The 14,200-nt window shown below is 42.9% G+C and overlaps 1 long non-coding RNA gene across 1 annotated transcript in view; it reads right to left on the bottom strand.

The window, feature by feature from the left end:
- The window catches only part of LOC122937760, a 215,158-nt gene that overhangs the window by 76,603 nt on the left and 124,355 nt on the right, over positions 1-14,200 (bottom strand). The window contains exon 3 of the long non-coding RNA XR_006389912.1: positions 14,012-14,124. This is a non-coding gene — a long non-coding RNA (uncharacterized LOC122937760). The remainder of the gene's footprint in view (positions 1-14,011; positions 14,125-14,200) is intronic.

Here is a 14,200-nt window from a genome sequence, read left to right as displayed (position 1 = left end):
TAAATAAGGGGTTTTTAAATGTTACGAATAATCTCACAAGAATGCATTTTATTTTGTGCTCCATGGATTTGAGACTTTATCTTCCTAGTTGATAAGCTACAATTACTCTGCACATTCCAGGCTTTCCAGAAGTATTAAAAGCCTTACTAATAAATCAGGTGTTCTTGAAGCAGTAATAACAAAATCCTTCTCATAATCAGCACATTGTGTTAAGTGCTTGTATCCAACAACACATTTTATTTGGGGGCCTATGACTTAGGAAAGATTTAATTAGTTGCTCTTTCCTGTTCTACTTACCAAAATAGGAATGTGTTTGCGAGGAATACAGCCTTCAGGGAAATATAGAAGCAAACATGCTATATTCTAATCTGCCCTGATTCCTGAAGTCAACCTTCAAAGGGAAATTCTCTTGGTCCTTTGTATCTTGGGGGATGGAGTTCCTTAATCCCATATTTGTCCCTCCAGAGAGGAGATGCTGTAATTAGGAAACACTTGGCTGCTTCTGTGTTCTCCCGATATTTTCAAATGTGGGATCCTTACTTGTAAGATATTAATGTATTGTATGCACCTATATAGCGCTACTATATCTCACAGCACTTTGCAGACACTAGCATCTCTCTGTCCCCAATGGGGCTCACAATCTAAGTTCCCTATCAGTGTGGGAGGAAACCGGAGGACCCTGAGGAAACCCACACAAACACGGGGAGAACATACGAACTCCATGCCGATGGATTCGGATTCAAACCTGGGACCCCAGCACTGCAAGGCACTAGTGCTAACCACTGAGCCACCATGCTGCCCCTATGGCATATACTATGCTATAACCATCTCAGATGAGAATATCCCATGACAGTTATACAATCTGCCGATATGGTTGAGCCTCCCTACATAGACTATAACTACAAGGTAACAGCAGAGTCTGAATTTTTCTCAATAATCCATTTAACTGGAGACGTAGACGGTTTTACTGCAACCCTATTAGCCAACAACATTTTAGGTCTCTACTACTAATACAACACCTTGACCTCCTTGAAGGATACGGTGCACTTACTCTGGTTCAGATTAACCACAAGTGATCCATATGTTGCACCAAAGCTTAATATGTCCTCCTCACCCCCCCCCCCCCACCCCCCCTATTTATTTAATAGGCGTGCCTCTAACATTCTCTGGCAACAAATAAAGCAAAGCATGATTTCTGACAAGTTTTTGATATTTTTTTATTAAGTGGAATAAATTATCACCCAGTTTATCCAACTATGTCATAAAAAATGGAAGAGGGGCTTTATATGATGCTCATCCTGAATACCATATTTCCCAGACACTAGAATGAATACATGGATAAATGTGTAGATTCCCTTCAGACAGTGTATTACAAAACTGGCTGCCTGCAGCCACCACTAGGGGGAGCTCAGTGCTTAGGAATTTATACAGGTACCAGAAAATGCAGTCAACCTCTGTGTCAGACACATGAGAAGCACTTCAGTGCGCTGCCCCTGGGTCGCATGGTCTGCCTTCATGGTAAGTATGCCCCTGGTTCTCAGTAATAATGAATGCAAAAATAGGACTTGGAGCTGCCTCTAACTTAAAGAGGTTATCCAAGTTAATTTTTGGTTCTTTCTATCTTTCTAACTAGGCAAATATAACAGCTTTCCAATTCACTCACTTTATTTCCAGTGGCTGGTTTCTCAGAGTTCACTGAGGGTCACATGACCTGTGATGTCAGCTTCTCCCCCTGCTCTGATAATGTTCGTGCACAAGCCTGAGAGATCTGTACACAAGACGTCACTGTGCTGGCCACGCCCCCTGCACTGCCAGCTGCTGCTTATTGCTCTCTCCCAGGATTTTTAACCCCTTCAGCTGCACAGACTCAGAGCTGAAGTGTTCACTGAGTAGCTGCAGGCAGTGAGGAGACAAATGCTGGGCACAGGAGCTGAAAGAGAAGTTCTGCAGAGCATTGCAGGTAGGGGGAAGACCCTGTGTGTATCAGCAGTGTCATTGTACAGCTGGGACTTGTAGTCCTACACATAGAACATGCTGCTGAGTCTCCCAGCAGGCAGACATGTCACTCAGGGCAGCACTTGTATTCACTCCCTTAGCAGTGCAGGGGTAGGGGCACATATTTTGCAAGTAAACAAAGGGCCAGAAGAGAACCAGGGAATTGAGGAATTAAATATTTTTTGCATAAAACTTGCTTGGCTTAGTTATATATCGCTGACCATCAGATTTACAGTGCTGTATTTTTTTTTCCCATAACTCGGACAACCCCTTTAAGGAATCTTGTGTGCTCCAGTCTACATGTAATCACAGACACACCTAAAATGTAGTAATAGTTTCAACAATCTAAATCACACAAATGCAGAGGAGTCTAGAGTTCCTAGTATAACCAGGAGCTTATGCCAATATCTTACCACACATTATACTCAGTGAGACGTTAAGTCATACATGGCATTTGTGCGTGACACTAAAAGGTCTATAATAATAGATTGTAGCGGTGGCTGTAAATCCTGGATATGAGCAAGCAAAGGAGGCAAAATGGAGAATCACAATACATTAATAAGCGCCTTGTATTAACTTTCTCTACATCATAAATGCCATTTGCTGAAGTGAGGCAACCACATTAAGGCCCCTTTACATGGGGCAGTTATTGGCTATCACTAGGAATAGTCGTTCCCGATAACTGTCTTGTCTCAAGTGCTTCCAATCACCCCATGAATGAGCAAATGCTCATTCATTAGGTGGAAGCATTGATGATAAGGTCACCGAAATCATTGTTTCTGGGCAGCAGATCGTGCTGTCTAAACAGTGATCTGCTGCCCAGAAACAATGATTCTTCGTGGGGACGAGTGATCACAGTAGCGATCTCTCATGTAAATGCAACTGTCACCTCTTTTAACTATAATTGCCTGCTGTGTCGCCCAATGTAGACTATTAGGCCTATAAAGGCGCCTTCACAGATTTTGTTGCAGAAATTTCTGTGACTGAAAAAGCCTTGAGATTCCAGACAGCAGAGTGAACTGCTATATCCATATCTATATACACTGTTGTAAGATGAGGGACTACAGCCAAGACACCCATCATCACCAATCAGTAGGTCAGTATCACCTAAGTGCTGATTTTACACCAACCAACCTGCCTCCATATCCTTGCTGAAATATTACTGTATGTATGTATGTACTGTATGTATTTCAAATTCTATGTTGCACTTAGTAAAAAAGACTTTTACATTTAATGCTACTTTCACACTTACGGCAGAGTGATCCGGCAAAACGTATGCCAACTGGGGGGCGTGACTAGCAGCCGACATGAGCGGATATGTCTGAACATCGCTCCGGCTCCTGATCTGCATCCTGTTTAATCCTGTACGCTGAAATAACCTAAAAAGACTTCGGTACAGTGCAGAACAGCAGGGGAACTTACCAAACCTAACCATGAGCCCCAACAAAGCACAAGCGGCGGCGGAGCGCTTAAAAAAATATGCCCTGCAAGAGGCCCAAAATGGCACCGCTCCCGCCGTAACACCGCACACTCAACACACTCGTGGGCAAGCAGCTCAGCAGGCGACTACTGGAGACGCAGAAGCACCCGAACTCACCCTGAAAAAGGTACATTACCAACTCATGTCTGCAATCCTGTCATGTCAGACCTCCCTCACTACAAAGATAGAGGAGGTGAAAGTGGATCTCGGCCTACTCAGGCAAGATGTACAGCAACTTAGAGAAAGGGTACGTGGTGCAGAGGAAAGAATCTCAGATTTAGAAGACCTCACACGACCCTTACCAGCAAAGATTCAACATTTAGAGAGATCAGTTGCTCTATGGAGACAAAAGTGCGACGACTTGGAAAACCGTGCCAGGAGAAATAATGTTTGCATACTGGGCATGCCTGAAAGAGCAGAGGGATTTGATTTATCCACTTTCCTGCAGAATTGGTTTAAAGCTACTTTTCCGGAGGCGGCCTTCTCCATGGCGTACACGGTAGAGAGCCCATAGTGTACCGGCACAACCACCACCACCCGGTGCTCCTCCTAGACCTCTACTGGCACGCATGTTAATTTGGAAAGATAGAGACCTTATTCTCAGCCGTGCAAGAATCAAGCATTCTATAATCACTATTCCCTGATTTCTCGGCCGAACTCCAGAAGAAGAGGGTGACCTTTGTATCCATAAAAAGGCGAATCATGACCTGAACTTACCATATGCAATGGCGTATCCAGCTCGCCTATGTGTGGCAGAAGATGGGAAATTGCACTTCTTCACGGACCCTGGGTGTCCAGGAAACTGCGCAGGGCAACGCCGACCTGACGTCGTTGGACTTAATTATCCTTTCTTCTTTGCCTTCACTTGACTTGAAGAAGAGGACTCTCCCATCAGAAGACACTCATTGCTAATTCCTTACTATAGTTAAAAGAAATCCGCCGATGCAGATTTTGAAATGTTATTCACAATCGGTTCAGAGGGAGTTGCAATGCCTATGGCAGCATTTACTGATAATTTGTCAGTTTAATGTATAACACACGAGGAGCCGGTCAGACACCTGCATAGATTTTGAACAATCTGAACTATGCAGGTCCCTGATCACATAACCACAGGGAGATTTATCTCCTATTACTGTTGTTGTTTTCACCACAATATCATAAGATTTTGGACATCTTTGTTCAACTGTTTTGTTAAGGCAAGATGTGATAATAGAATGTACGTAAAGACTGGGATATACCTACTGGAGGATCTGAGAGCAGGTTGCAATCACATAGTCTTAATGATGTATGACCATCCGGGAAAATACAGGCTGACAGCACTATGGCCACCTTGAGTGTTATGTCCTGGAATGTGAGAGGGATGGGTAATCCGGGAAAAAGAATTGTAGTATTCTCACATATCCATAAATACAACCCGCATATCCTCGGCCTACAAGAAACCCATTTGACAACAGACACAGTAGGCAGAAAAAACTTTGAGTACAGTGGATGGGAAATGCCTTTGGTAACTCACACTCCAAAGGGGTTTCATTACTAGTGCATCGTACCATTAGATGGGAGCCTTATAATGTGGAGGCGGACCCAGAGGGAAAATATATTTTAGTTTTTGCCAATATAAACCGCATCCCATATGTACTCTTGAACATATATTGTCCCCCTCCAGCTAGTATCTCGGTCCTTCAGACCGCAGCAAGTTTTGCAGTTCAATATCCGCATGCCAGACTGCTATGTATGGGGGACCTAAATATGGTCGTGAACAACCAATTAGATATATTTCTTGCTGGGTCTACATCCGTTTCACATAACACAACCACCGCCTTATCCACTTGGATTGAGGAAATGGGATGGATGGACCTCTGGAGGGAAAAACATCCAGATTTAATCGAGTACTCATGCTTCACTCCCTCAAGAGGGGCGTTATCAAGAATAGATTATATGATAGGCACTCCCAACATTTATATGGACCTAACAGACATCTTTTATGGCCCTCAAGGTAGGTCAGACCATGCACCGGTGATAGCCAAATTTAATGTACCAAACACTACGTACTCCCAACCTAAAATGAGAATACACCCGTTTTGGCTTGCTCTCATGACAAATAATGACATAGTACCAGACCAACTTAGGGTGTTTCTAGAGTTACACAATGAAGAATCAAATACTCTGCTATTGTGGGACACACTGAAAGCATATCTTAGAGGTTGCTTCAAATCCTCAATCTCTTATATCAAAAAGGATACACAGCGAAAAGAGAAGGCACTGAGTATTAGTGTCAAGGAATAGGAAACCCGGTTTACCTCTGACCCCTCTGAGGCAAACAGGAGGGATTGATTACAGAAGGGGAGATTATATATGATTCATCTTAAGAAAAAAAGTAGCCGTAAATTGTTCTTCTTTAAACAGCAAGCATTTGAGATGGGAGATAAAGCAGGGAAGATTTTGGCCCATATTGTTAATAAAAACAGCTGTTTTCGCAAGTTTTACCAAGACCTATACCAATCTAGAGTATGTTATTCAGACAATGAGCTTGATAATTATCTGGAGGAAGTAACACACCCTCAGCTAGCCACTAGTGATAGAGACATACTTGAGGAGGAAATAACATTAGTAGAGATTTAAGAAGCGGTTAGAGGCCTAACAAATGGAAAATCGCCTGGGCCAGATGGGCTCACCCTAGATGTTTTTTTTGGACCACAATTGTATGAGATGTACAGAGCGGCTCAACAAATAGGGAAGCTCCCAGATTCTCTATATGATGCCTCCATAGTGGTACTGCTGAAACCAGACAAGAACCCATTGGATTGTGCGTCGTATAGACCCATATCCTTATTAAGGCCTCATGCACACGACAGTATTGCTTTTTCTGTGTTTTGCGGTCCGTTTTTTACGGATACGTTGTTCCGTTTTTTGTTTCCTTTCCGTTTTTCCGTATGCCATATACAGTATACAGTAATTACATAGAAAAAATTGGGCTGGGCATAACATTTTCAATGGATGGTTCAGCATAAACGGAACGGATACGGAAGACATACGGATGCATTTCCGTATGTGTTCCGTTTTTTTTGCGGACCCATTGACTTGAATGGAGCCAAGCACCGTGATTTGCGGACAAGAATAGGACATGTTCTATCTTTTCACGGCACGGAAATACTGAAATACTGAAACGGAATGCACACAGAGACACTTCAGTATTTTTTGCTGAACTATTGAAATGAATGGTTCAGTATATGTACCCCATACTGAACTCCAAAAACTTCCAGTATACTGAACGCAAAATACTGTTGTGTGCATGAGCCCTAAATCTAGAATACAAATGCTCACAAAAATCCTGGCCAACAGATTAAATAAAATAATACCCAACGTCATACATGAAGATCAGATGGCTTTATTCCGGGTCGCTTGATGTCTAATAATATTCACAGAGCACAGGTCATAGCACAACAGTAGACAATGGGCTATGGCCTCATTAGATACAGCTAAAGCCTTTGACTCTTTAAAATGGCCGTACTTGATGGAGATTCTGAAAAGTTTTGTATTTGGAACAGCGTTCCTTAAATGGATCCAAATAATATCTAAGAGACCCAGGGCCCATATACTGATAAATGGTAATGCCTCATCCTCATTTCCACTGGAGCGGGGTACGAGGCAGGGATGCCCTCTCTCCCCCCTATTGTTTGCTATTGCCATAGAACACCTAGCCCTTAGAATACGCCAAGATCCTGTATTTCAGTGGGTGGCGATGGGGGAGCGGGAGGACAGAGTTGGTCTATACGCGGATGATCTTATATTATTCATGAGCGCAGTGGAGACTAGAGAATATCGGTTTAATCTCTGGGCGTGCTTTGCAGATACACAGGTTGGCTCACCAGGTGTGGAGGGATGCAAAGCTTTGCCAATACAAAGATTGGGCAGGTGTTATACCACTGTGGGATAATCTATTGTTTTCACATTTACAAAACATTGAAGGGATAAATATCTGGAAAGAGCATGGAATAACCACACTACGAGATATTTATCAAGATGGAGCTCTCCGTTCCTTTTCTCCACTTCAGGAACAATTTGGATTGATACGCTCCCAATTTTTCAGATATTTTCAAATAAGGCATGTCCTCAGGGAACAATTCAAGAACAATGTAAGATCTATATCCTCATACCCTTTAATAGGAATTATTAAAGGGGTTCTTCACTTTCATTTAACTGATGATCTATCCTCATTCAAGTGAACAGAGCTTAGCCGCGCCCACGCTAGTTGATACTAGTCATGACATCAGTGGGCGGGCGGCCCGGCGGTAAACAGTGAGAAGGCCGCAGTGCTGCTGGAGCGCCGCTGCCTTCTCAAACAGCTGATCGGGGGGTCCTGGGTGTCGGACCCCTGCCGATCAGAAGCTGATGATCTATCCAGAGGATGGATCATCAGTTAAATGAAAGTGCAGAACCCCTTTAAGTCACAAGGACCGAAAGGAATAATTTTTGCACTTTACACACACCTTTTGGGGAATCACATGTCGTCACTACCACTGATGGCTGAAACTAGATGGAGGGGGGACATCCCTCATCTTACTGCAGAATTTATACAACTATTTATAATGCACAGGAGTTATTTAACTCCCACCAGGCTGCATAAGATGGGCAGGACGTCTCATTCCAGATGCCTTAGATGCTCACACGCGAACGCCGATTTTTGGCATATGATGTGGAATTGTAGTTATATCAAATCATATTGGCAGGCAGTGCTTGATGTACTTTCAACCATAAGCTTAGGACCCATACCATTGTGCCCCAAGGTGTGCTTATTGGGCATATTAGATGAGGACGGGTGAACACACTATAATAAAATATTCTTGGGAGAAACCCTGTTCCTAGCTTGAAAGGTTATAGCTCTTAAAGGGAGTCTGTCACCTCCATATGGCTATATACAGTGTTTACATGGCTCTGTAGCACACCTATACAGGATTGTAACGGTACATTTGTCTTTGTCTTTAGACTTGCACCAGCAGGAAAAACTGAGTTTAATTCATATGCAAATGAGCACCCGCAAGTGCCCAGGGGAGGAGTTCAGTGTGTAGGTGCCCAGGCTGCTCTGCCTTCTTTTCACTTTACTCCTCCCAGCCTCTGCCTTTGCCCGCCCTCCAAGTCTCTTGCCTCATCGATAGGGCAAAGGAAGAAGCTGGGGAGGAGTAAAGTGAAAAGAAGGCAGAGCAGCCTGGGCTCCTACACACTGAACTCCTCCCTGGGCACTTACACACTGAACTCCTCCCCTGGGCACCTACACACTGAACTCCTCCCTGGGCACTTACACACTGAACTCCTCCCCTGGGCACCTACACACTGAACTCCTCCCTGGGCACTTACACACTGAACTCCTCCCTAGGCACTTACACACTGAACTCCTCCCTAGGCACTTACACACTGAACTCCTCCCTAGGCACTTGCGAGTGCTCATTTGCATATGAATTAAACTTAGTTTTTCCTGCTGGTGCAAGTCTAAAGACAAAGACAAAGGTACCGTTACAATCCTGTATAGGTGTGCTACAGAGCCATGTAAGCACTGTATATGGCCATATGGGGGTGACAGACTCCCTTTAAATGGATGGCGGATGACCTGCCTAAAATAGGGCATTGGAAAAAGTTAGAATGTAATGTTTAAACATAGAAAATGTCCTCAAAATTTTCTGAAAGTATGGGGCATTTGGTGTGAATCGCCATTGACCCTACCTAACAGTACCACAATACCTGATAATTTAACCCTATAGTAAAAAGACAGCTAATACAGGCTTTTGTAGCATTTACCTGCTTTATTGTATTTGTACTGCATGAGATAAACAATGATGCTGATACATATATATATATTTATCATTGACTGTGGGATAACTTTGTTGTTCACGTCGTTCATGTATAGTATATTGACAATCTTGTACGATTGTATCTGTATTGATGCCTTACCTTGTTACTTTTCAATAAAACGAGTAAAAAAAAAAAAAAAACCTATGCCAACTGATGGCATTTGTAAGACTGATCAGGACCCTGATCAGTCTGAAAAATGCCTGATCAGTCAGAAAAATGCATTGAAATGCCGGATCCGTCTTTCTGGTGTCATCCGGAAAAACGGATCCCGCATTTTTTTTTCACCTTTTCCAGTATTTTGAATGCCGGATCCAGCACTAATACATTCCTATGGCAAAAATGCCGGATCCAGCATTCAAGCAAGTGTTTAGTTTTTTTGTCCAGAGATAAAACCGTAGCATGCTGCGGTATTATCTCTGTCCTGATCAGTGAAAAAGACTGAACTGAAGACATCCTGATGCATCCTGAACGGATTGCTCTCATTTCAGAATGCATGGGGAGAAAACTGATCAGTTCTTTTCCGGTATAGAGCCCCTAGGACGGAACTCAATGCCGGAAAAGAAAAAGGCAAGTGTGAAAGTACCCTAACTGTGACATCCTTCTTCAGTACTATATTTCCACTCCATCAATGCCTAGGGAGCACCAGTCTGAGAGAGTCCACTGTGACACAACACTTCATGAGGGCTACTACCACTCCTATCCTCTACACCAGCTCCTCAGGGAGTCGCTGTACATGGGGCTTGTAGAAATCAATGTGCTTGCTGCCAAAACACCTCCCTTCACATGAATAAAGCTGATTTTCAGTTGCAGAAATTTCTGCCACAAAGTCTGCAGCGTGTGAGGCCACCCTCTCCATTCACACGCCCGCAAAATGGGTCCACATCCGTTCCGCAATTTTGCAGAACAGGTGCGGACCCATTTATTTTCGATGGGGCCGGAATATGCTGTCCGCATCTGCATTTGCGTATCCGCACTTCCGTTCTGCAAAAAAATAGAACATGTCCTATTCTTGTCCGCAATTGCGGACAGGAAAAGGAATTTTCTATGAGAGTGTCAGCGATGTGCGGTCCGCAAAATAGATAATACGAGTGTATTACTGTACAGCAGCGGGCGCATGGCGTCATAGCAACCAATGACACCGTGCGCTCCGGAACTCAGCAGGAATCCAGGCCGGTATCTCACGGTCCATGTTCCACAGACGTGTGCATGATGCTTTAGGCTTTATGCACCCATGCCGGTGAAGAGGTCCGTGAGAAGACAACCAGTGTTTCATTTGTGAAGATATCTGTGAAAGGTCCCTATTTTGTCCCTGTGTCTGTTTTTTGCCCTCCACTTATAGTAACATAGTACATAAGGCCGAAAAAAGACATTTGTCCATCCAGTTCAGCCTGTCATCCTGCAAGTTGATCCAGAGGAAGGCAATAAAAAAAACTGTGAGGTAGAAGCCAATTTTCCCCACTTTAGGGGAATAAAAACTTCCTTCCCGACTCCAATCAGGCAATCAGAATAACTCCCTGGATTAACGACCCCTCTCTAGTAGCTATAGCCTGTAATATTATTAAGCTCCAGAAATACACCCAGGCCCCGCTTGAATTCCTTTAGTGAACTCACCATCACCACCTCCTCAGGCAGAGAGTTCCATAGTCTCACTGCTCTTACCGTAAAGAATCCTCTTCTATGTTTGTGTAGAAACCTTCTTTCCTCCAGACGCAGAGGATGTCCCCTCGTCACAGTCACAGTCCTGGGGATAAATAGATGATGGGAGAGATCTCTGTACTGACCTCTGATATATTTATACATAGTAATTAGATCTCGCCTCAGTCGTCTTTTTTCTAAAGTGAATAACCTTAATTTTGATAATCTTTCAGGGTACTGTAGTCCACCCATTCCAGTTATTACTTTAGTTGCCCTCCTCTGGACCCTCTCCAGCTCTGCTATGTCTGCCTTGTTCACAGGAGCCCAGAACTGTACACAGTACTCCATGTGTGGTCTGACCAGTGATCTGTAAAGTGGTAGGACTATGTTCTTATCACGGGCATCTATGCCCCTTTTGATGCAACCCATTTACTTATTGTCCTTGGCAGCAGCTGCCTGACACTGGTTTTTGCAGCTTAGTTTGCTGTTTATTAAAATTCCTAGATCCTTTTCCATGTCAGTGTTACCAAGTGTTTTACAATTTAGTATGTACGGGTGACTTGCATTATTCCTTCCCATGTGCAAAACTTTACATTTGTCAGTGTTAAACCTCATCTGCCACTTATCTGCCCAAGCCTCCAATCTATCCAGATCCCTCTGTAGCAGTATACTGTCCTCTTCAGTGTTAATTACTTTACACATGTCAGTGTCATCTGCGAAAATTGATACTTTACTATGCAAGCCTTCTACAAGATCATTAATAAATATATTGAAGAGAATAGGGCCCAATACTGACCCCTGAGGTACCCCACTAGTGACAGTGACCCAATCTGACTGTGTACCGTTAATAACCACCCTCTGTTTTCTATCACTGAGCCAGTTACTTACCCACATACAGACGTTTTCTCCCAGTCCGAGCATTCTCATTTTATATACTAACCTTTTATGTGGTACAGTGTCAAATGCTTTGTAGAAGTCCAGATATACGACATTCATTGATTCACCGCTGTCAAGTCTAGAACTTACCTCCTCATAGAAACTGATTAAATTAGTTTGGCATGACCGATCCCTCATGAAGCCATGCTGATATGGCGTTATTTGCTTATTTCCGTTGAGATGCTCTAAGATAGCATCTCTCAGAAAACGTTCAAACAGTTTACCCACAACAGATGTTAAACTTACCGACCTATAGTTTCCAGGCTCTTTTTTTGGACCCTTTTTGAATATTGGCACCACATTTGCTATGCCCCAATCTTATGGGACATTCCCTGTCAGTATAGAGTCCGCAAATATCAGAAATAAGGGTCTGGCTATGACATTACTTAATTCCCTCAGGATATGGGGGTGTATGCCATCAGTTCCTGGTGATTTGTCTATTTTAATATTTTTAAGTCGCTGTTGTACTTCTTCCTAGGTCAGACAGCACACTTTTAATGGGCAATTTATTTTTATATTCAGCATTTCATCTGACAGTTTATTTAACAGCTTTGCTTTCTCCTCGTCGCTCTCTGCGACTCCCCCCTCATTACTCTTTAAAGGGCCGACACCTTCAGATTTATACTTTTTAACATTTATATAATTGAAGAACATTTTAGGGTTAGTTTTACTCTCTTTGGCAATTAATCTCTCGGTCTCTAGTTTAGCCGCTTTTATTTGTTTTTTACATGTTCTATTTTTTTCCTTATAGTTTTTCAGTGCTTCTGTGCTACCCTCCTGTTTTAGTAATTTATTGCTTTCTTTACAGTCCTCTTTATCCACATTGGTTTCTTTTTGTTCCTTAACCTTTTATTCCCATACGGTATGTACCTCTGACAATGAGATTTTAGGATGCTTTTAAAGATATCCCATTTTGTGGCTGTATTTTTATTTTTGAGTACTTTGTCCCAGTTAGTTAGGCCTATGGCCTCTCTTAGTTGGCTAAATTTAGCTTTTTTGAAGTTTGGTATTTTTGTTCCTCCCTGTAGAAACGCTCTTTTGAATGATAATTGGAAGGTTATTACTTTATCTTCACTATTTCCCAGGTGTCCCTGACCTGCACGTCTGTTGTTCTGTCAGGCCTATTGGTTAATACTAAGTCCAGTATGGCCATCCCTCTAGTCGGGTTCTGAACCAGTTGGGAGAGGTAATTGTCTTTGGTTATTGCCAAGAACCTGTTTCCTTTATGGGATGTACAGCTTTCAGTTTCCCAGTCTATATCTGGGTAGTTGAAGTCCCCCATAATAACCACCTCATTATGATTTGCCGCCTCGTCTATCTCTTTTAGTAGTAGATTTTCTGTGGTTTATAGTAAACTCCTATTAGTAATTTATTGTTGTTTTTAGCGCCATGTATCTCTACCCACACTGACTCCACATGTTCATGTCCCTCACTTATATCTTTGCGGAGTGTGGGCTTTAGACAGGACTTTACATAAAGGCAGACCCCTCCCCCTCTCCGGTTTTGACGATTCTTTCTAAACAGGCTGTAACCTTGTACATCAACTGCTCCCAGTCATAGCTATCATCCAGCCATGTCTCAGTTATTCCCACTATGTCATAGTCCTCCTCACACATCACTAATTCCAGCTCCCCAGTTTTATTAGTCAGGCTTCTGACATTAGTATACATACATTTCAGAGGTTTATGTATATTTTTTACCATACACCTTTCCTTTATCACTCTTATTCCTCATTCACTACTAGGCTGAAATTTGCTTTCCACGTGAACTCTTACCAATGGTCTGTGAAAATCTGAATTTGGATGCCATCCGTGTTGTATCAATGGTTTTCACTGACCCATAGACTGCAATAGGTTTGGTCTGCATCACGGACCAAATTAGTGCATGCCTCCATGTTTTTTCCACTGACCCACTAAAATCACTGATATGTAAACACACACATTACACCGACTGCACACATCCATGATTCACTGACGTCTGAATAGGGCCCTATTCAGTTCTAATGATTACACAAAGAGATATTCTGCCAATAAGGGCCGTGTGAATGCTGACATTTCCTTTCACTTCAATAGAAACGTCCTATCCTTGTCTGCTAAACAGACAATAATAAGACATGTTTACCTTTGTTCTCTATTTTTGCGTGGCCACGGAACAGACGCGCGGATCCTGACAGCATACGTTGTGCTGTCCGCTTCTTTTGCGGCCCCATTGAAATGAATAGGTCTGTAACCGATCTGCAAAAAAGAGTTCATAATGTGAACAGGGGGATATGCAAGAAGTGGATTATGCCAACATGTCACCACTTCTAAT

Source organism: Bufo gargarizans, chromosome 5 (genome assembly GCF_014858855.1).
Source record: "Bufo gargarizans isolate SCDJY-AF-19 chromosome 5, ASM1485885v1, whole genome shotgun sequence".
In the NCBI taxonomy this organism is placed as follows: Eukaryota; Metazoa; Chordata; class Amphibia; order Anura; family Bufonidae; genus Bufo; species Bufo gargarizans.
Note: the sequence above shows the minus strand (reverse complement) of the source record. Positions and strands in the feature narration are given on the sequence as shown.